Genomic DNA, 24,273 nt, shown 5'->3' with positions numbered 1-24,273 from the left:
TTCGAAGTAAAACCAAAATAAACCGGTATTTATTGCTATTCTAAAAACTGGTTTCGAGCCTTGATTATTACGCAATAATATCAATCATGTACCTATTTGCTAACGCTGTTTAAACTATTCAGCCAAAATATAGCAACGTTGTAATATTTATTTTTATCCACCATTCCGTCAATAATGATTGATGCGTGAACTGACATATCAGAGTGATTGACACGTGTCGATATCAGGGAGATATGAGATGCAGCCGAAAATTGATATGATTAAATGATGTGCTATCTACATGTCTATAAATAACTGTACAGTGATATTTTCACTTAAAAAGACAATTTTTTTTTCTATACATCACGTCGATGGCAAATAAGCATACGGCCCGCCTTATAACTATTAGGTTACCACCAGTCATCGTGGACTATAAACGCTTTCAACTCCAGAGGAGTGACATGCGCATTGCAGCCCCTAACATTCCGCACCCTCGTTGAGCTCTGGCAACCTTACTCACCGGCAGGAACACAACACTATGAGTAATCAGGTAAAGGTGTAATCTCCCCAATTGGGCTTTGCTCTAGATCTGGAATGACATCCGCTGTACTATGCCCTATCACACAAAGCGAGATGACATTCACAGTGTCTTTTAGACTTGGTTTAAGGACATATCCATCAAAAAAAAAAAAAAAATCGTGTAACAAGAGACACATCTCTTCTGAAACTAACTAAAAAACAAAATTTTTAAAATCTTAATTTATTAAACGGGCTTTACCATTCGACAGTACTAGTGGGAGAGTGTAATGTTCCACAGTGTGATAAATAGACACAATCCACCCTCTCGGCTATCATCTTCAGAATGATGTTGGGACTGCCCCGCACCCGACGCATCAGGGATGCGGCGCGCCCGCGCATTACCGTGTGAAAGCAATCTACGCGCGCCGCAGCGAACATACCTGACGCGCTACAGAAACGGGGCAATCCCATCAACACCCTGAATGCGTTATTGTATTGTACACGAAGCTTAGATTAAATTGAAAAGTGGAAAAATTACTGTCTTGGGTGACACTTGAACTCACGGCGTCTGGATCGATACTCCAGCGCTCTGCCATCTGAGCCACCAAGACCTCATCCATAGGCAGCACATTTAGGGATTTTTATATCCATTTTTTCATGAAAATATAAGTCAGACCAGGGTAACTTTGCACCACAGATTTAGAATGACCTTTACTTAAAGATAATTGAATTGCAACAGGGAAGCCATCACATATATGAATGAATACTATCCTATGCCCTGTTTCGGAACTCAAACTTTATTGCAATAAGAGAAAAGGTTTCTTACTGACAGAGATTGTTACAGTAGACTGCAATAATTTCCTACCTTAAATAAAAAGAAATCGTCTCCGACCAGTAGTCCGCAATCGGTATTCAAAAAAAGAAACGTAAATACCTGATATTATTGGGCCACAAATTCATTACTGGGTCACATGTTCATTATTGGGTCACAGGTTCATTATTGGAGTCAAGCAATCTCGGGGAAACCAGCGCTGCTAGGCTGGGCCAAGCTGGTGGACTCTGAGATGAAGCCGTGGGCTTAACGTAGGCCATTGAGATTATTATTGGGTCACATGTTCATTATTGGGGTCAAGCAACCTCGGGGAAGCCAGCGCTGCTAGGCTGGGCCAAGCTGGTAGACTCTGACATGAAGCCGTGGGCTTAACGTAGGCCATTGAGATTATTATTGGGTCACGTGTTCATTATTGGGTCACATGTTCATTATTGAGTCACTGAACCGGAATGATTTCTTTACTACAATCTGTGAGTTTACATTTTACGAAAGTAACTTTGTCTGTTTGTCACCTCTTTAAGCTCAAACCGCTGAACCGATTTAGATGAAAGTAGTTGAAATCGAGGGGATAGTTTAGTCCCAATTATCCCAGGGAAATACATAGGATAGGATACTACAGATATGAACTTACGGGCAGAAGCTAGTTTACATAAATAATTTATTTAATATCAAGAATTACTATTTTTTACAAGCTTTTATTTAACTTGCCCTGTTAGTATGTATGGGACAAAGCTTTCAAGTTAAATTTGACCCACTTCCCGGTTTCCGATGAAGCGGAAAATTTGCATACATATGTAAGTCGGGTGACAATGCAATATTATGGTGCCATCAAGTTGATCTGATGATGGAGACAGAAGGTAGCCATAGGAACTCTGTGATAAAACAACGCAACCTAATTGTGTTTGGGGTTTCTAGAAGCTTAATGAAATTTTTGCCAAAAACTTATTTATATATAAAAAGAAACCGTCTCCAACCAGTAGTTCGTAATCGGCATAAAAAAAAGAAATAAAACGCGTACCCATAGCGTACCTGATACTCATATTATTGGGTCGCATGTTCATTATTGGGTCACTGAACCAGACTGGTTTACATTTAGGTGTTTTGACAAGGTACTGAACTTATTGGAAGGCATATTTGTCGCATCTTTTGACAATGACGGAATAAATACTGCTTCATTTTGTTGTGTGACATGTAAAATAGATTATAAGATCGCTTTTTAGCGATAAGACCGCCTGTTGTTTACCTCTTCTTTATGTGTTGTATTATTTGTACTGTTTCTGTATTGAGGTGTGCAATAAAGAGTATTTGTATTGTATTGTATTATTAAAACAAAATGGCGTCGTTTCATTAGTATTCTGACACTAACCCATGCCGTCTTTTCTTCTCCTTCTTTTTTTCCCTACATTTCAAATTTAGTACTCTTTTCAGCCAGAACTATGTGTTGTCAGTCAAATTGTGCTACCCTTTAAAACATGTAGGTTGCATTACCTAACGACACAATATCCAGAAAAAAATGTTGAAATACAACTATTTATATTTGTAACTAAACAAATTAAATTAAATCATGATCAATATTTCTAAAAAAATATATAAATAAATATAAATAATATAAATATTATAGGACATTATTACACAAATTGACTAAGTCCCACAGTAAGCTCAATAAGGCTTGTGTTGAGGGTACTTAGACAACGATATATATAATATATAAATATTTATAAATACTTAAATACATAGAAAACATCCATGACTCAGGAACAAATATCCATGCTCATCACACAAATACATGCCCTTACCAGGATTTGAACCCGGGACCATCAGCTTCGTAGGCAGGGTCACTACCCACTAGGCCAAACCGGTCGTCAAAAAAAAATAAGACGAAGAGAAAAAAAAAACAACGAAGTTACGCCAACACAGCTAGATGGCGCTATGTGACAAGACTATCGAAAACTTAAAGCTGTGTCAAAACCCCTCACGTTTACATTAAAACTCGGCTGATTGTGTCATAGACCCAAGCCTCAACGAGTGACCTATTCCATATAAAAATAAACTGTCATAGTTTTACACAAAACAACTGTTACACGTGTAGAGTATTTATGTACTTAATCACTATTATCAAACAAATACAAGGAACACAGCTAGATTTTCCACCCGTGCCGCCATCTTTTTATCAAAGATTACATTTATAACCACTTTTAAACGTTTGTAAGTTCTTTTGTTATTAATTAATCAATTATGATCTATGTTTATCTTACATAAAGCTATTTATTACGTTAATTAGTATTATAACATAAGGTGGAATATTACACCCGATGCATCAATGCAATACTATGGTAAAAGGCTAATCAATGGCCGTATTTTATTTAATATTAACAGCTAGTATCAAAATATAAATAGTTTGATAGCAAAAGGAGTTCTGGCAATAATAATGATTTAAATTATCTTATATTTCTAACAATAGGGACCACCATGTCACGCACGAACTGTAATATCTGAGTAGTAATCTGTCAATTTGCAAGATTTAATTCATAGACGAAAATTTCGTTTCGTATATTACCGAAGGGAAATAACTATATAATGCCAAAAGCGTCGAGTTTACATTGTGTCACAGACTAAAAAAACAACATCGATTCATTAAAACTTGGCTGATTGTGCCATAGATCCTATCCTCAACGAGTAAAGTTAGATTGCGGGCGATAAGTGACATCTATTGCATATAAAAGTAAACTATCATATGGACCAATGAATCCAATGATGAGTGAATTCGAGTGAATGAGATTTTGGGAACTTATGTACGAAATGTCAGTTGATATTTATCAGTCACTTTTCGGTGAAGGAAAACATTGTGAGGAAACCGGACTAATCCCAATAAGGCCTAGTTTACCCTCTGAGTTGGAAGGTCAGATGGCAGTTGCTTTTTTTTAAACTAGCGCCTACGCAAATTCTGGGGATTTGTTGTCAAGCGGACCCCAGGCTCTCATGAGCCGTGGCAAAATGCCGGGACAACGCGAGGAAGAAGAAGAGATGACCATCATTCGACGCACTAGCTGCAGTATCGGGTAGTAATCTGTCAATTTGCAAGATTTGATTCATAAACAAAAATTTGTATATACCGTAGGTAAACAACTATTTAATGCCGATATTATTAAAAGCGTCGAGTTTACATTGTGTCACAGACTAAAAAAACAACGTCAATTCATTAAAACTTGGCTGATTGTGCCATAGAACCTATCCTCAACGAGTAAAGTTAGATTGCGGGCGATAACACCGCTATAATGCTTGATGAAATGATATTTTTGAACTGATGAGTTGTTTTTTTAAGGTTTTGCATGCCAAATACGAGCGGGGTTTTAGCCGTTATGAAGAAAGGAAAGTCATTTTCATGGTAAGTCTATTTGTTTACGACGTAGATACAAACGGCTCTAAATTTTAAATAACTTTACTTATCTATTATAGTTCTTTCACATATAGTCAACCGGGATAAATAATATCAATGTCCAAAATTGCTTATACATAGTTGTTACGTCGCATTTACCCCGGTCGTGGCTGACCTTATATGTCATACTTTTTAATATTATCTTCAATGTACGCTATTATCATTCTAATTGACGTTGCTTATGCTGGTTACGCCTAAAACATAACTAAATTCGCAATACATTGCGTCTAAGCATAAACTTTTTATTTTTGAATTCGCTGAACTTATGTTGGTCAGTTTGAGGAGTACCTACAGCCTACTGTTTAATTTTTTGTTCCTGTAACAGGCCACACCCGGTATATGTTAAAGGTATTATAGGTAAAAAACTTAAGTACGTCACCTGTTGTATGTAGTTGTGACGTGTTCGAATAAATATTTGTTTTGTTTGTGTGTGTCTTTTAAACATGTATTGTCTATTCGAACACGCCACAACTACATACAACAGGTGACTTACTTAAGTTTTTTACTTACTTATAACAAAACGTTTATTCAACCTCATTATTATAAAGGAAATTTCCATATCCACATTTTAATATAAATTACCTAAAATTTATGATCTTTAATCATGAATAACACAGTCTTAGCCTAACATGTTATATGTTATAATAAATTTACGATCACATAAACCATATTTATCGTCCGTCACGAGTCGGGTTTCTCGCAATCATTACCTTATCAATCATAAATCATATTTGGGTATATCTGACGTGATTTTGCATTTAAATTTAAATTGTCGTTTATAAATCATTAAAATCTGAAATGTGGTTGACAAATAATGAATGGAAAATATGTAATGATATCACATATTGCCATAACAGTTATTTGTGTCCCAAGGGAGGAAAAGTAGGACTTTGCGTGCTGCGTGTAAAATTGTGGCAAACACGCGAGATGGAATGTTCTACGATTCCTCTCGTGGTGCGCATGCTATTTTTCTGCTGGACGAGGCGGAAAGCGGCAACTTCGTATAGCGCAGCGGGAGCAAAGTTGACGCTTTCCACCCGGAGGGCAGAAAAGATATTTGGTTTGGTTTTTAAACAATTTGAGAGACATTTGTGACACGATAATTAGGGTTATTGCATAGTCATTATGCTAGTTTCCATCCAGGCTGTAAGTTTTCGTCCACTTGACGGAGAGACGAATAAAATAGGGCGTTTACTTAGTCACCTGCAATAATTTACGGGCTGAATATAATTATATGTCACATTGAGCAACTTTTACTATGGGACCAACCCCGAAATCGCGTAAAAAAAATCTCTTCCATACAAAATGTCAAGGTCAGAGATCCGGCAAAATATATGAAACAGCCATTTTTTTTTCTCTGCTCAAAAATTGCTCAGTATGACCTATATATTTGACGACCGGTATGGCCTAGTGGGCAGTGACCCTGCCTATGAAGCCGATGGTCTTGGGATCGAATCCCGGTAAGGGCATTTATTTGTGTGATGAACACAGATATTTGTTCCTGAGTCATGGATGTTTTCTATGTATTTAAGTATTTGTATATTATATATATCGTTGTCTGAGTACCCACTACACAAGCCTTCTTGGCTTACCGTGGGACTTAGTCAATTTGTGTAAGAATATCCCTATAATCAGTTATCAGCATCAGTTACGCAGACGACATGGTGCTGCTGGCGCCCTGGGTCGGCGCTCTCCGCAAGCTTGTAGCCATATGCGAGTCCTATGCCTCGTCACACGGTTTGATTTACAATGGTAAAAAGAGCGAGGTAATGGTCTTTAAAGCCGGGAACAAATGCCCCTCGCATGCGCCCCCAGTTCGACTCAACGGGACCGGTCTCGCAAGAGTCAATAGGTTTAAATACTTAGGGCATATTGTTACCGACGACTTAAAGGACGATGAGGATATAGAGAGAGAACGGAGAGCGTTGTGTGTAAGGGCGAACATGCTGGCCCGAAGGTTTGCTAGATGTTCAAAAGGGGTAAAAGTAACTTTGTTTAAGGCGTTTTGTTCATCTTTTTACACAGGTAGCCTTTGGGTCAGCTATACCCAAAAATCGTATAATGCTCTGCGAGTGGTGTACAACAATGCCTTCAGGGTGCTGGTTGGGCTGCCTAGGTTCTGCAGCGCCTCCGCCATGTTTGCGGAGGCTCGAACCGACGGCTTCGCAGCAATTATACGCAAGAAAGCGGCCTCCTTACTGCGTAGAACCAGGGATAGCACAAACAGCATTCTGAAGATGATTGCTGATCACGTTTGTTGTCCCATAATGATAAGTTTAATTAAATTAATTAAGTCTAATATAACTTTTAAGTATTAACATTAGTTTTTAAGTCTTATCTTATGTAATACTAACAAAAAATGGGATCACTGTTATCTTGAAATAAAGAATTGATTGATTGATAATATTTATTTATTTGTTTATATTCACCCCGTAAATTATCTGACATATCTGTGATGCAAAATTAGGTTAGTTGGAGTCTAGTACGCCTGTTGACATAGTGACTGGACGTATAATATTAAATAAATTATTGTTCGGAGAGAGATTACACCAGTATTTCTGCAGCAGTATTGCAGCGCGACATTACTGCCGACTGCATTGCTGCCGCTAATAAATAGATAAAAAAATAATTTATTTCAGCGGGGGCAACATGGTTCGATTTTTATCATTTGTCACTATGCCCGTCACTTTCGCACTTACATACTTGTTAGAACGTGACAGCCATGGTGACAAATGATAAAGAGCCGACCATCTCAGCCCTACAGTAGGGCTAAGATGGTCGGCTCTTTATCATTTGTCACCATGCCTGTCACGTTCTAACAAGTATGTAAGTGCGAAAGTGACGGGCATAGTGACAAGCGATAAAAATGAAACCATGCTGCCACTAAAACCCATGTCTTAAAACCCATATCATTGCTATACTTACTCAAACTCGTATCTGATATACGTATCTAATATATAGATACGAGGTTGAATAAGTATAGCGACGATGTTACAACAAATTACAAAATAAAATGACAAATATATAAATAACATTGATAAAAAAACTAATGTCTAATGTCGCTAATGTCAAATATTTAATTTTAAATTCGTAACTTGCGATATACCATTTTTATGTAGATAGAAGATTACTCAAAACCGAGACGAGTGGAAATCGAGGGGGGGGAGGCCTTTGCCCAGCAGTGGGACACCATATAGGCTTCTAATAAATGTAGTTAGATCTATTGTTTAGACGTAAAGGATTGCAATAAATCCAAATTTGAGCGGCAAGGTAGGTTTATATTCAAATTTCGTCACGAGGACGAAAATTGGAGCTAAGGGCCGATTTTTTAATTTCGATCCCTTGATTTCGCGTTTTTCCTTTAAGTAATACTATCTCCTAGTCCTAGTCCTACTAGGCATTTAAATTCTACTAAGAATTTAAAAGGAGTGGTAAATACCACCAGATTCCCAATTTCTATCACTCGTATTTCAAAAATATTCGCCGTTTTCCACAGATTTTCGAGTGACGAAATCGAGCGCTCGAAATTCAAAAATCGGCTCCTGAACGGAAACATGCGCAATGACCCTAAACAACAGTGGTACAGTCAGCATCGTAGAGGATCAGACCACGTCAATGTTATCTACCATTCTCTAAAAGGCTTATCAGTAACTAATACAGCGTGTTTATCTAGTCACCTGCATTAATTTACGGGCTGAATACAGCGTGTATATTTGATACCACCACATACTGGAAGAAATCCCTTAAAGCGATAAGTTCGCCTTTATACTGCTTATCCTGTGCCTTATTTATATTTTATCTTTTGTACAATAAAGAGTTTATACATAATTTCATCAAAATTATTTGGTACAGTCTAATTATTTTATATATTATACAGGATGTAACAAAGGCACCACAGATCACCCGAGGCAGAGGAAGGCCAAAAACGAGATGGCGAGACGACCTGGACTCATTTCGTGGCGACTGGCGGGAGCATGCACAAAGCCGTGACGAGTGGCGGAAAACAGGGGAGGCCTTTGCCCAGCAGTGGGACACAATGTAGGCTATTTAAAAAAAAAAACAAAAAAAAAACAAAAAAAAAAAACAAAGATAGTCCGTTTAAGGGCATATTGTAAACATGCCATGCATATATAAAATAATTAGACTGTACCAAATAATTTTGAACGAAAACTGTATAGAATATCTTTTTTTGCAAAAGTATTAATTAACGGGTGACAGACTGGCAGATACTTTTGGCGTGTTGTTTCATCCGCTACAATTGATGCTGACTGTACCCATACTTATGTTTATTAGATTTTGCAAATAAGGTAGGTTATTTAATAAACAAAGTTATTAAAATTAGCATTCTACAGATCGGAACTTTCGATGAAATTAAGAAAAATTTAATCATAGTAATTGTATTCATAAAACAATAAGAAAAGTTCCTCCAAAAACATTGTGTATTTATTCTAAGCATTGCTACAGTTTAGAACTCCTAGCGCCATCTCTCGGCGGCTAGATCGAAACTCTAAAAATGCAACTCGAGTGCAGAAAACCACCTTTTACTCGCTTAATTACATTCAAATATTCGCGATTCTTTTTCTCATTGTTCAAATTCCATTACAATACATAGCAAGGCCACACAAATGTAGAAAAAAAGGCCGGTCAGTCCGTATGTCTTCGTTTTTTATTTATCATCTTTAATTAAAGAGAATCGTGGCCGGCCATTGTCAGACTCAGACTTACCTGCCCGATGATTTGAATCTCAGCAAACCGGTTAGTTACTGTCTTTTTATTTTATTTACAATTTATTTACCAAACTCACTCGCATTCATCAACATTATAAAAATAAATCGTATACTTATTTGCACTTTTTGTTCATACGGTTATCATTCGATTTTCGAAATCGCGATTCGTTTTTCGAATCGGCATTTTCGGAGTTTAGCGCGCGTTGAAAACATTTGGCGCGTCCGAACCGACTGCTTGTGTTGTTACTCGAGTCTGTTCGGGGGCGTACACGAAGGGTCGGGCCGAGCGCTCGGCAAACTTCGGCTATCGCCCTCTCTTTCCCTCATAACTCAACTGTCTGTAGTATCTGTACCAATGAACCGAGTCACAACACAGAATTATTATACTCCTGTTTTAATCTTCAACAACGGGCAGCGGTGAGTGATTTAAAACCAACATATCCATTTACCTTTATACGTATATCGTTATTTACATCCAGAGTGATGTGTATGTCCAAATTTGGCGTCATACGCGGTTGTGTTATTGTTCATTTCTCGTCTGTACTTTACGAGTGTTGTTTACATTATTTAAAAGCTTTTTCCGATTATCTACCGTAATAATTCGAGGGGTAATAAATAAATGCAACTTGTTTTAAAGGTATTTTAAACTGCGATCATGTTTTAATCCGTAATTTCTTCAAAAATCCTAACATAACCTCAAAATGTTAGTGCTTGAAGTTTTCACGCGGCAATCGATAGATGGCGCTAGTATCGGGGGCGGAGCTACCTAGGGAATGCTAGACATCTGTCATACAATAATTGTAGGTTAGAAATTGAGATAAACTGTTATTTATTTTTATGATTTGCACCCTTTATTGGCTTTAGATTAGGGGTCTGTTAGATATTAGAGGCTGACAGTTTGTTATTGTGGGGCCGGTCGTTTATTTCATTTATTTGTTTTGGAAGTGTTGATCTATCAAAATAATGGCGCGAAATTATTATACTTAAGTTTCTTAAGCAGCAGTTTACATAAAAAAATTTTTGACAAGTTTTTTTATTTATTTAAATGTTTTTGCATCAACACAGAATGTTTTATATTAGATTTTTTAATGTACGAACAACTATGAGGCTAACATATAATATATATAAATCGTTTAATGACTAAATAATAAACTGTATTCAGTATTCAGTCATTTATTGCCTTCATAGGTACCTACATATTAAGGTGATACATAAGAATTCTGATCAGCTATGAACCCTGTAAGGGCACTGCAAAATGTAACTTACGTACTAGTAATACGTAGCTATGAATCACTATTAAAGGTTACATTACATAAAATATTTAATTAAACATTCCAATTAAATATTACATTACATGTTACTGAATTACGACTAAAGATTAAATATTATCAAATTTACATTACAATTGACGATTACATACTATTAAATTTAACATCACGATTAATTACATATTAAATATTTTATTATATTATTAGTTATTACATTAAATTTCATATAGTTACATTTTCATTCAGGAATTCTAGTACAGAGTAAAAAGCTTTTTGAATTAAATATGTTTTGAGTTGGGTTTTAAATGCACTTATATTACTGAGTTCTCGGATCTGATGAGGGATTTTGTTAAATATTTTTATTGCCATGGCAAAAGGACCAGAGCTAACCATCTTCAATTTGGTCTCAGGTACAGCTAGTTTTTTTCTAGGTCGTAAAGAAGCTCCGTGTGAGTATCCAAGAGTGATCAAAGTTGTTTTTCACGAACATAGAAGCTTCTAAGATGTATATTGAAGGTAGAGTCAACATGTTTTGTTCTATAAAGTAGTGTTTGCAGCCTGTCATTTGATCCACATTAACTAATATTCTTAAGTGCAATATATGCATATCATATACCAAAGGAAAAGGGAGTTTTAGTCACCTTTTTACTTTATTTCAGTTTATAATGTAGTATATGGTAGTGTGACAACATAAAAAAAAAAAGAAAAAAAAACAAATCAAATCAAAATATTTAACAATATTTACAATTTTTGGTTGTTGCCAAGCTTGTGACTAAATAAGTTTACATTATATTGATCAGATGCCGATAATGGGGTACTTATTCTTTTTTTAGCTAGGTATTTTTCGATATGGTCCTAAATTAAAAGATGTCTAATATGATCTACTATCTATACTACCTATACTGTAACAATAAAATTTTAGGAAGATTGCAGCGGTTAGAGAAGTCTGTTTGAGCCCCTCCGTAAATCTTCTACGTAACGCACTCAACACGGAACTTGAGTGCGCGCTATTCGAGTCGATCGTCGCCTGATCCCGTACCGTCTGCAAAACAGATTTATTCCAACAAAAATATATCTTATGACTATAATTATAGACAGTAACCATATAGAGTTGCTTCTGTAAGAACTGGTTGGCAAAAACCTGAAACAGCGTTAGAAAATGATGATAAGAAGTTAATATCGTTAGTAAAAAATACTTATGATTTCGTTGAATTGCGGAAATGGGCGAGTTTGCATTGAAAAAGATTATGTTCTAATTTTAGTTTATTTTTTATTTGAATTAGGCAACAATGCACATATTACAAATACCGTATAGACTAACATACAACTATTACATATATAGATTCTAGCGTGAAGAGAGTAGTCAGTACCCCTAGTGTAAATTTGATCGACATCATAACGTGACGAATGCGTTTGCGTTAAGTCTCATTTTGTATAGGATTTTGAGTTTCCAAAACGTCCCGCTTGGCGCGCTCTTTCTAAATCTAATACAAAATGAGACTAAACGCAAACGCGTACGTCACGTTTCGAAATCGAATTTATTTACACTAGGGGTACTGTTTGAGCCCCTCCGTAAATCTTCTACGTAACGCACTCAACACGAAACTTGAGTGCGCGCTATTCGAGTCAATCGTCGCCTGATCCCGTACCGTCTGCAAAACAGTTACATTTTTTTATTTTATGGCTAAGCCAGATATACATATTTATTTATTCTTCCTAATTTATTTATTTTATTGTTACTTATCCTTCATCCTCATTAAGGAAGACTTTAGTATTTTCCTTTTGCATCTAAATGGTCAGTTGTTGGTTAATTTCTAAACCTACGAATGGACACGGGCTCTTTTTTTTACGAAACCAACTTCCATACTTTTGTCTGCCTGCACGTACTGCTGTTTCTGTTTAGCCTGGTGGTTGACTGGTAGAGAATGCCTTTAGGCATTAAGTTCGCCATTTGTACTTTATTTGTTATATTGTGCAATAAAGTTTAAAAAATAATAATAATAATAATAATTTCCTAGAAACTTAATACCAGTGACATATAAACTAGGCTCAAAATAACATTTAAGGTATTATCTATATATTTCATTTACTTAAATGGTTTTGAAACCTGTTTAAACATTATTATTATCATTTTTGATGTAAAAAACAAGAACCTAACATCTAAATAAGGTCATCCTCGACGTCGGCTTATGTAAAGTAACATTTCTATAATATATTTTTTAATCCATACTAACCTAAAAACTCCGCGCGATATCTCTATCTTACATAAATCACACCCATCTGCCACGCTCTTTCGTCATTTCTCCAAGAAAACTTTTTTCGTCATCCGTTAACTTTTTAAAGTTTTTTTTTACTGCGGACGGTCCAAGGCGGGACTGACAGATTTATAGCGTGCGTGGCACGCATGCCGCCCTTCGAAAATTAAAACGTTTTTGAAAATTCTTTTAAAAACGCATTGTTTTTTTTTTTACACCTTAGCTTAGCTGACAGTGGTGACCTTATTAAGTCTCTAGTTTATAATATTTTTATAAAAAAAATTGAATTAGGTTTCATATTTTAAAGGTCAGTCTTGGTCTGGTTTTTTGTTTCATTCATTCATTGGAATCTTAAGTAATTATTAATTTTTATTACTTTTTTTTCTCGGGTTGGGATTTCACATTCAACTTTGAATTTCTTCGAGGTGTATTATGCAGGTTTCCTCACAATGTTTTCCTTCGCCGAAAAGCTAGTGGTAACTATGGGCCCGATTCGAAGAATGATTAAGAGATGCTTAAGATCTTGGAAAGAGATTGAAAAGATCGATAACTAAACGATATGTCAAAATTGACGTTTATTTCGATTCTCCTGTGATCTCAATAAGATCTATTTACGATATTTCTAACGTCAAAGTGATATTGGTTGCCCATCGTGCTGCTTCTGTCAATTATACGACATACAAACGATATCTAATTGAGAACTTATCTTAACCAGAACTTATCGTTATCTTATCTTTTCCGTATTTCATTCTTCGAATAGGGCCGTATCAAATGATATTCCGTACATAAGTTCCGAAAAACTTACTGGTACGAGCCAGGATTTGAACCCACGACCTCCGGATTGAAACAACAGTGGTAAAGAGCCCGGTAAAGAGGTGTCATTGCACTTTAAACGAGTAGTCAATCTCGCCAGCTGTCAGCTTTCCTTTATTTATCTTTAATCTCAGGTAAGGTTTTTTACAATATGGATATAAAAGTAAAATATAAACACATAAAATACCTAACCTATAGTGCCGTCAGCAGCGGGGCAGGGCCCAAGCTGCCGGTGGTCAGGGCCGTAGAGAGAGGAACCGCCGGACTATCCGCGCCGTGTCCAAGATCACCGCCTTCTGCATCTGACCCTTGATCCAACCACCGAGCGAGAGTCTCTCAGGTCGAAACTCTTCGCTATGAGACCGTTTGCTGAAACGACTACTGAGACAATGATCGTCGAATCAACATCCCACATAGCGGTTATCTCGTGAGCCAAGTCTAGATATCATGGACTTGTCCTTCTCGCCTTTCAAGAGATTCTCGTCATGGGGGATGGTGATGTCGACGAGCACGGCCCGGCGCTGCGATCGATCTATTAACACGATGTCAGGCTTATTGGCTATAATATTCTTAACTTTTTATTATTATTTTAATCCAAACCATAGATGGGAAAGTATTTAAACCTAAAATGGTCACGTTTGCACCAACAATGGCATTATTATTATGCAAGCAGTAAATCTGGCGCAGCAATCTCTTTATGACGAGTGATGCATTACTGCCTTTGTCTGACGAGCCATAAATAACTTTTATGGCTTGTGAAAAACTGTTTAGAAACGTTTGAGGGATTAGTTACACTTGCAATTATCATAACTAGTTTTTTTCTATTGGAATATAAGCTTAACTAGACACTAAGGTAACGAAATTTAGAATCTGTAAAACTTTGTATTACTATGGGCCCGATTCGAACAATGATTTGGAGATGGGTAAGATCTTGGAAAGAGATTGAAAAGATCGATAACTAAACGATATGTCAAGATTGACGTTTATTTTGATTCCGGTCTTACTCTTGAACGATTTCCATAAGAGATGTCAATTTACTAAATAGGTACGGTCACGTCTGAAAATATCGATACGGACAAAGTGCCATAAATATGTATACAATTCCCTAATATATGGGCCATAAAGTCGTGTATACATATTTTTGCCACTTCAACCGTGTCGATGTTTCAGACGTGACTGTACATATAAGGTACAAATTTACTTGTAGTTTAAGACGATATTACTTGCTAAATTTTATATTTCTAGGTCAAATTGTGATTCCTTCGAGATGTTTTCACAGCTTCAAGGGATTACCTGTATATATGGTTTTAATTTCAACTCGATACCTCCACGCGTTCCCGAGATAAAGGGTCTTGACAGACAGATGGACGGACGGAATGACGGACAACAAAGTGATTCTATTAGAGTATATTCTTTTGAGGTACGGAACCCTAAAAAAATTAAGCAAAGAATCAAATTAGAAATTGTATACCTATACTACCTATAGGGACTTATAATAATAAGTATTCAAGAAATACATAATTATTGACATTATTATTTTACTCACGATAGATTTCATTCGAATTAGTACATATTTAAAAATATGCAATCGTGGTGAGGAATCACAAAAAACCTTAATTTCTATATAAGGTTCCAGTTTTCGGTTCCCCCCAGGGATCGGAAACCGGTATTTTTTCTATGGGAACGAAAACGGTATTTTTTCGTTCTTTGTTAATTATTTCATTTCTAATTGGGCAATCTAATAATACGAAGTCGTTATCTAAAAACACAACCGAGTCCTATATTTGGAGTATAAAATAAACCGAAATATATGTTTATTTCAAAGTATTTCCAAAAAACCGGTTCCGATCCCTAGTTCCTCCTACTAAGTAACCAAGTTTAGTGTTGTATACTTTATTTTAGAGACACAATATCGAATTATCGATATAAACACCACTTAACCTCCACTCACGAAATGGAGTAAATTAAATCCAAATCCATTACAGAATCGGAATTCAATCTCAAAAATCAAGATAATGTTAATTAATCGTTAATAACGAACGTTCAGCATGATCCTTCCAACCCAGGCATTCATGATTAAAATCTCCCATACAAGCACAAATGCTACTTTGATATATGTATAAATCTTTATGATATGAACCTACCAACTCCCTTTCCAACTACATTGAAACTTCAACTTTGATTATAAACCTGTAAGGTTGAAAATAGGTTGGAGTTCCAAGTACCACCTGTCAAGTGATATATTGACCTTAAATAACATATCTTATTTATGTTGAATGTAACCAAAATGTATAAAAAGTATGTTTTATTATAAATTGACCGACACCGAGTGGGAGGATAACTAAATTTGTACGCAACCTTGTAATACAAGTTTGTATGTATGTATGGACAGCTGCAGATAAATTGAAAGAGATAGTGTTTCTTTCTCTGTTTAATAGGCTCATTGTAATGGCTATTGTGGGCTTATCTGAGATATTATTAGAAGTACTAGCTTCGCTAAATTGTAGATTTGCCGAGTTTTGTTTTATTTCTGTATTTCTTTTGTTTTATATTGGTTTTCTGCCAATTGTATGATCACAATCCTGTCTTAACTTTTAATTCATAATAATGTTTGTTCTTAACAGGAAATTACTATAGTTTACTATCTGTTTTTTTGTAATAATATCTAATTAATCTAATTGTTCAGCACAAGGAGGACTGGAAAGTGAGAGGGGAGGCCTTTTCCCAACAGTGGGACACACACATAGGCTAGTAAAAAAGTACTCTAATAATTATTATTTTTATTTTAACTACCGATCATTAGTGACACAAGTATGTACAAATCTTTGCCAATCATTAGCTTCTTTAATATGTCCTCTATGTAGTCTATGCACAGATTAACTTAGTTAAAAATATTGGAGGTAGAGGCAAGCTGTCAGCTAAATAATAGTTTCCAAATCTCTCCACAGTAGCGCTAGAGTAGCTAAGAACCTAAGCGTTATTGACGGAGTGAAGTGCGCTGTCTATGATTAGATTTTTTTCTCAAGTATTCTAGGTATTGTAGCGCCACCTATTTATGGTTTTTTGTCGGACACTTTTTGGTATATGGAGATTTTGTTCCTTGCCTCTACCTTCCATAGTTAAAATACTTGTTTTTGACAAATTGGTTAACCTAATATTCAGAGTTTGTCAATAGAACGAAATTTATATTTTCTATGGGAATATGGATTTGCCGCTTTTCTCTCCTGACGGAAATGGCTTGATTTAGTCATATTTCATTTTATATTATTTTACGATACATACATACTTATTTAATTTTATCATCTAAATTGGTAATGCAATCTTGCATAACAACTTATCTGATACTTATTTAAACTTTGCACATAAAATTATAAGTACAAATGGCTGACTTAATGCCATAATAAGGCATTCTCTACCAGTCAACCACTGGGCCAAAAAGAGACGTTTGTTAGGTGCAGGCTTAAAAATAGATAAATTAAAAACGATATCACTATATACATACTACAATAAAACGTATCTATTTTAAATAATTTACAAAATATATACTAATATAGTACTATGAAATCATAAAGTTAAACATATACATTATACTTATGTGTTTATAAGTTTATCCTTTTTTAGGGTTCCGTAGTCAACTAGGACCCCTTATAGTTTCGCCATGTCCGTCTATCTGTCTGTCCGAGGCTTTTCTCCGTGGTCGTTAGTGCTAGAAAGCTGAATTTTCGCATAAATCAATAAAGCCGACAAAGTCGTACAATAAAATCTAAAAATTTTTTTAGGGTATTTTCGCTACAGGTTTAAAGTGGGGGTGTTTTTTTTGTTTCAACCCTATAGTGTGGGATATCGTTGGAAAAGTATTTCAAAAGTAATAGGGGTCTTCAACAAACATTTTTTGATAATCGAATATATTCTGAGATAATCGGTCCGAAAGAAAAAAAAATGTGTCCCCCCCTCTAACTTTTGAACCATAGGTCCAAAAAATATGAAAAAAATCTTGAAAGTAGAGCTTAAGAAAGACATTAAATGAAAACTATAGCGGACATTATCAGTTTAGCTGTTTTTGAATTAGCGCAAAAAGTTTCCCCTTCATAGTAAAAAGACGTACATCCACAGTTCATCCCTTGGTTAACAATCTACTATACTTTAAGCTCCAGTTTAGCTTATTGTGATGGAAGAGTAACTACGGAACCCTACACTGAGCATGGCCCGACATGCTCTTGGCCGTTTTATTTTATCAATCGATTTTGTGCTAACCATACATAATATATATAATACAGTCAACAACCCTATTGGACGTACACCCTATTGCGATGTCCGTTGCTGTATGTACCACTTTTTTGCGACGATAAATGACTTTTTATTTTTATTTTATTTTATTTTTTATGTCCTTCATAAAATAAATATTAGGTTGGTTAGTTACCTTTATTAGGTTTACTCCTTTAGTTTAATTTAAGTTTATTGACAAGACAAAATGCAGTCAGTTGACAAACGCATCTGTCACTAGATACTTACGAGTATAATACCTAAGAGTTCGAAGAATATGTAGATGGGTGAATCAACTTTTTTTGTTTTGTTATCCTGTCCCGTTGTCCAAGGGACAACAGTGGCACAGTGACACATGCTTAGTAGGGGGCCCATTATGGACATTGGTTATAACGACCACAAAAACGCAAGTTTGATACATTTAAGTACCATAAAATCAGTATTTCAATGAACTTTTGTCCCCTGGACAACTAATCGTAACCATGGCAACGAGTGACGCTAAAAAGCTGATTCTCCCAGATACTCTCCGAACTCATAGGTATATGCAAATTAAATTTCGTTAACTATAAAAGCTTTGTTTTAAAGATCATCGTTTTACAGTCACGTCTAAAAATATAGATACGGACAAAGCGCCAAAAATATGTATACACCGTACCTTAATATATGGGCAATAAGGTCGTGTATTACGCGTATCTACTTCGTACAATATAACTGGCTGGCTGGATAATATCAGCTAACATTAAAACTGGCTGATTACAAAGCGTTCATAAACAAAAGCGTCACAATTCGAAAATGGAAGTAGCTATAATATATAACCGCAACCTTACAAAAGCGATCGCCCATTAAACCCTATCATAACTCAAACCTATCGAGTTTTCAACTCGACTATCTCGAGCGACCTTTTCCCAACCCTATCTTAAATTTCCCCTTCATTCTAAATTCAACTCTAAGCTCATGAAGTTAAGATTCATTTTTGTCTGAGTAATTAATTAGATATAAGAGCTTCTCAAAGTTTTTTCCCCCTATGACATTCACGCTAAATCTTTCGGAAGGCGTCCCATACATTTTTATTTCCAAAATAAATAATAAAAACATAAATAAATGGCCGGAAACATTTGTCCGGCCGCGTCAAGCGTAATCCGGTCCTGATTTATTATTAATTATGTTTTTTCAGGAATTACATAAATTCGAAGTAAGCCGACGGGTTTGGGTTTATTTAATTTGGGTTTCGAATGACGCTTGTTTTTGTTTTGTTCAAAAATTGTATATATCATTTTGAGTAATTAGTTACTTAGATATATGTATATTATCGAAGAATATCAAACATGATACACCTGTAAGTTATGTGCTTAAGAGGCTGTCAATACCTAAAGCGCGCACACTGTCTATTTGTATCGGAGTAAATGAGATAGCACTGTCGCATGTTACTGGGCCTGGGCAAGGGAATATTAAGAAAATTATTTAAATAAAAAAAGTGGATTATTAGTGTAATATTTTACTCAATAGCGGTTTAGATATAAATGTTTTGAAATTGTGATTTTAATTGCAGACCCATAAGTCAAAACAATAAAGACATAGAACCGTTGAATTGTGATTTTAAGACCAATCTTTGCAATTATTTTCTATCGAGCCGATTTCGTTCAATCATATAACCACGGTCTTTGAAATATAATTAATATGAACATATATTTTTCTTGCTTGACTAAAACAAATAGTCTTTCTTAAAAAACTGTTTAAGTAACATCAATTTCAAGGACATTGGGTGTTGACAGCCCCTTAATAAATATAACATAATATTCAAAATAACAATATGTATAGATTCGGGCAAAGCTAATGGCAGTTGATATGACAATTGCCACTGGTCCTTCGAAAGAATTTGTAAATAGACCGCGAAATTATAAAAAACCGGACAAGTGCGAGTCGGACTCGCCCACCGAGGGTTCCGTACTTTTTAGTATTTGTGGTTATAGCGGCAACAGAAATACATCATCTGTGAAAATTTCAACTGTCTAGCTATCACGGTTCATGAGATACAGCCTGGTGACAGACGGACGGACGGACGGACAGCGGAGTCTTAGTAATAGGGTCCCGTTTTACCCTTTTGGTACGGAACCTTAAAAAGCGAAGTTTTGCTGCAATTCTAGCCCCCCTCAGATATTTCTTAAACTTTCTGGCCCGCGATGAACAAGGTTTGTCTACCACTGGATTAGATGGACTCTACCTTATTTCTAAGTAAGATACATTTTAAAAAGAGTTTGGTAGAAAATTACTTCAGGTCAGGATACATTTAAAAGTCAGGATTCTTAAATTGATTATTATTATTCTTATTAATAATCGGACATTGTATGATTAATATGTATTTATAATGATTTATTTTATTAATAATGATCGAAAATATATAAAGTGTTATAATCTTATTTTTAAAATGTTTTGACGTGTAATGAATGTATCATGCATATATGAAATTTATTTATTTATTTAAATATGAAACAAACGGTAATACAAAAAATATTATTACAGTTTCTTCTCTGAATCTAGACCTATAGTTTCCATGTTTGTTAAACATATCATTATATAGAAGCACGAAAAGTACCTATCTACGTTTATCGTGAAATAAAGGAATATTAATACAAATGCGAATTATGTATTTTACTGAATTGTAAAACAACGTCAATTCCTAAATTAATTTCGGAATACTTTAGTTCGGATTAGTTTCAGTATTTTAGTTCGTTTTTTTTAGTTTAGAAGGTAAGCGATCTAGACGGTTTTTTTGTATTGAATAACACTTTTGAAAAATATGTAACAATTATAAATCATATAAGATTTAATACATTATTTTTCTTTCATACGTAATAAAAAAAAATGTTTAAAAAGCGTTTTTCAATTCCTTTCAATAAAAAGACACATCAACATTGTTTCCTTTTTTTTCTAATTCTAAAAAAACGAAACTATGGTTAATGAATTCCTAGGCTACGCCGGAAAAAAATACATTATTAATGAATCATAAATCAATAGTTATACAAATAAATCCTCTTTAGAAAAAAATATCTAGAGTAACACAGGAAGTAGATCATACTTTACAAAAAAAATAATATGACTAATGGCTGCGTTACTGAGATACTACTAGCGCCATCTAGTTAATTCTGAGAGAATTAGACACTCCTGTAAGGCAGCGCGCATTGGATAAACTATGAAATATTACTGTTTATGAAAGTTTGAGCAGATTTATTGAAATATTGAGGAAACGATATTGAGGAAACAATGTATATTTATTTAAATGTTATACAGGACAGTCATTTTAATGTATATTAATTGTACTACATCAATTGTAGTAAATTTAAAAAATATATCTCATAGAAAATTTTAAATAATAATGTGAAAGAATACAAAATACAAAAGTTAATACATACACTTTTCGTATCTAGGATTTTACCTATTATTTCATATTATTGTTTTAACTTTGCAATGATATTTGTTGTCTTCTATTGTCAATTCATTTTATTTTTACCTTAAAATCAATTAGGCAAATACTTCTTAGCATACATTAGGTACAACTATAAAATAATTGTTTAACAAATTCGTTCATATATTTTGATATAAGTACGTACTTATATAAGATTTTATACTAATAATTATAATTCACTTAAAATCCACCCCATCGATGTTTTACCACTTCACAAAAACAAAATCGATACCCAAGATATCGATACAACTCAATCTCCATTCTTAAAATTGTCACTGGCCACGAATTCGAAATTCAAATTCCTCATCCGTCCGCGGACCAATCGATGCGCGCCGTTGCGCTGTCTTCGCCCGTCGGCCGTTACGCACCTTTATGGTCTACCCCCCGCCCCGCGCCCCGCGCGGCGCCCTCAAGGCACGTGACGAATCAATATGCTACGAACAAACTCGACACTTATTTATTTTATGCGATTTATTAGTATGTCCGGATGCAGATATTGCACTGTGGGTACTAGATGGTCGTGAAATGATTAAGTGTTAAATAATTAACAATTGTAACAGCAGACGTAATTTGATCTCTATTGTAATAGTAGATATATTACGATACAAGTGCAAAAAATAGGAAATTCGCAACGAGTGGGGAAAAATTAAAACACGACCGAAAGGAGTATATTACAGTTGTATAGGACCTACCTACCTTCTTACCTATTGCAACCAAATATCAAATTTAATAAATAAAATAAAATAAAATAAAATAAATAAATATTATAGGACATATTACACAAATTGACTAAGTCCCACAGTAAGCTCAATAAGGCTTGTGTTGAGGGTACTTAGACAACGATATATATAATATATAAATATTTATAAATACTTAAATACATAGAAAACCCCATGACTCAGGAACAAATATCCATGCTCATCACACAAATACATGTCCTTACCAGGATTTGAACCCGGGACCATCAGCTTCGTAGGCAGGGTCACTACCCACTAGGCCAAACTGGTCAAATGGTTTCTTAATAGAAACAGTCATAGCATAGGTACTCGTCCATCAAATTTTTGACATCAAGTGATTGACACCAAAACTCAAAAACTACTAAATTCATATAATATATTTCGTCCAGACGGCACTCAAGAGAAGAAGATGTATGGGCATTGTGAATGTCATCTCGCTTTGTGTGGTAGGGCACAGCACAGTGGATGTCATTCCAGATCTAGAGCAGAGCCCAACTGGGGAAGTACCTCCACCTTACAGAAAACAGCAGCCAAATAACACTAGACCCTACTCATAGTGTTGTGATCCTGCCGGTGAGTATAGTTCCAGACGCAACAACGCGCATGTAACTCCTCTGGAGATGCAGGCGTTCATAGGCTACGGAGACTGCTTACCACGTAGTATATAAAAAAAATTTATTACTGATTATCTTTTATAATGTGAGTCGAACTAAAACTTCGAACCAAACAGGGCCTTGAAATATCCATCATATGCAAGAGTGATAGAGATGCAGATAGCATTTCACTGTATTAGCGCAAACGATTGTCATCTTGGCTAGCCCCCCTGACCCTGACCTACCCTTTCATCTGACTACCTACACCCAAAATTCTTAATTTGGCTTCTAGCTCATATGGGGAAGAATACATAAGACTACGAGTGTGGGTATACGTATCGCCTACCGCCTTGAACTTGAACTTGCCTGGTGTTGGGCCTAAATGATTGGTCTCAAGTAAACTTCCTGTAGAGGTACAGTGTATAAATTGAATACGGGCAATCCTTTAACTTTATACAATGAAGCGCAAATAAAAATATAATTTTCTTAAACAAAACTTTCATTATTCTAAATAAATTCAAACATGCTGGTACTTGTCCCAATTGCGAGATCTTTAAATGCCCCATTCGTAGAACAAGTTAAGAATTGCTGTGTTCGTTTCCGAAGAACGTTTCCGAACCCTTTTGAGTTCCGTAATTTTGACCATTCGGCTGAATTAATTTTGAGAAAGAAAAGTATGATTTCAATGTAATAACAATAATTCAGCCTATATACGTCCCACTGCTGGGCACAGGCCTCCTCTCATGCGCGAGAGGGCTCGGGCTATAGTCCCCACGCTAGCCCAATGCGGATTGGGGACTTGACATACACCTTTGAATTTCTTCGCAGATGTATGCAGGTTTCCTCACGATGTTTTCCTTCACCGAAAAGCTAGTGGTAAATATCAAATGATATTTCGTACATAAGTTCCGAAAAACTCATTGGTACGAGCCAGGATTTGAACCCACGACCTCCGGATTGAAAGTCGGACGTCATATCCACTCGGCTACCACCGCTTCTCCGCAGATTTCAATGTAATTAAAGAATTCCTAGGTATAAAATATTTATAGTACCCACCTGTATATGAGTGGTTGTTATTTTTACTGCAATAAAATATGTGTCCGCTGCTGGAAAAACGTTCCACTTTGTCGTTTGTTATAAGGATGCCTTGACGGGTTATTCGTATAAAGATACAAGCAAATCTCGTCCTTATGGTAAGCGACAAAGTGGGACCTTGGATTAGACTTCGACACAACTATTAACCACAACTGCAAAATAATTCGGCCCGAAATGTAAACCCGTGGTTACGAAATACGAGCTTTTTGTAGTAACTGCCAACAAGCGTTAAGCGTTAATGTTGAGATGGATGTGTGGAGTGACAAGAAAAGATCGGATTAAGAATGAGCATA

General features: G+C 35.5%; 2 protein-coding genes across 2 annotated transcripts in view; one reads left to right on the top strand and one right to left on the bottom strand.

The window, feature by feature from the left end:
- LOC133520955 (protein tiptop) overlaps window positions 1–9,599 on the bottom strand; it is a 570,116-nt gene extending 560,517 nt beyond the window's left edge. Inside the window, exon 1 of the mRNA XM_061855668.1 lies at window positions 9,492–9,599. The gene's annotated coding sequence lies outside the window, so the exon portion shown is untranslated. The remainder of the gene's footprint in view (window positions 1–9,491) is intronic.
- Window positions 9,600–9,779: 180 nt separating this feature from the next.
- LOC133520956 (zinc finger protein Xfin) overlaps window positions 9,780–24,273 on the top strand; it is a 65,977-nt gene continuing 51,483 nt past the window's right edge. Inside the window, exon 1 of the mRNA XM_061855670.1 lies at window positions 9,780–9,910. The gene's annotated coding sequence lies outside the window, so the exon portion shown is untranslated. The remainder of the gene's footprint in view (window positions 9,911–24,273) is intronic.

This window comes from Cydia pomonella, chromosome 9, assembly GCF_033807575.1.
Source record: "Cydia pomonella isolate Wapato2018A chromosome 9, ilCydPomo1, whole genome shotgun sequence".
NCBI classification, from domain to species: domain Eukaryota; kingdom Metazoa; phylum Arthropoda; class Insecta; order Lepidoptera; family Tortricidae; genus Cydia; species Cydia pomonella.
Note: the sequence above shows the minus strand (reverse complement) of the source record. Positions and strands in the feature narration are given on the sequence as shown.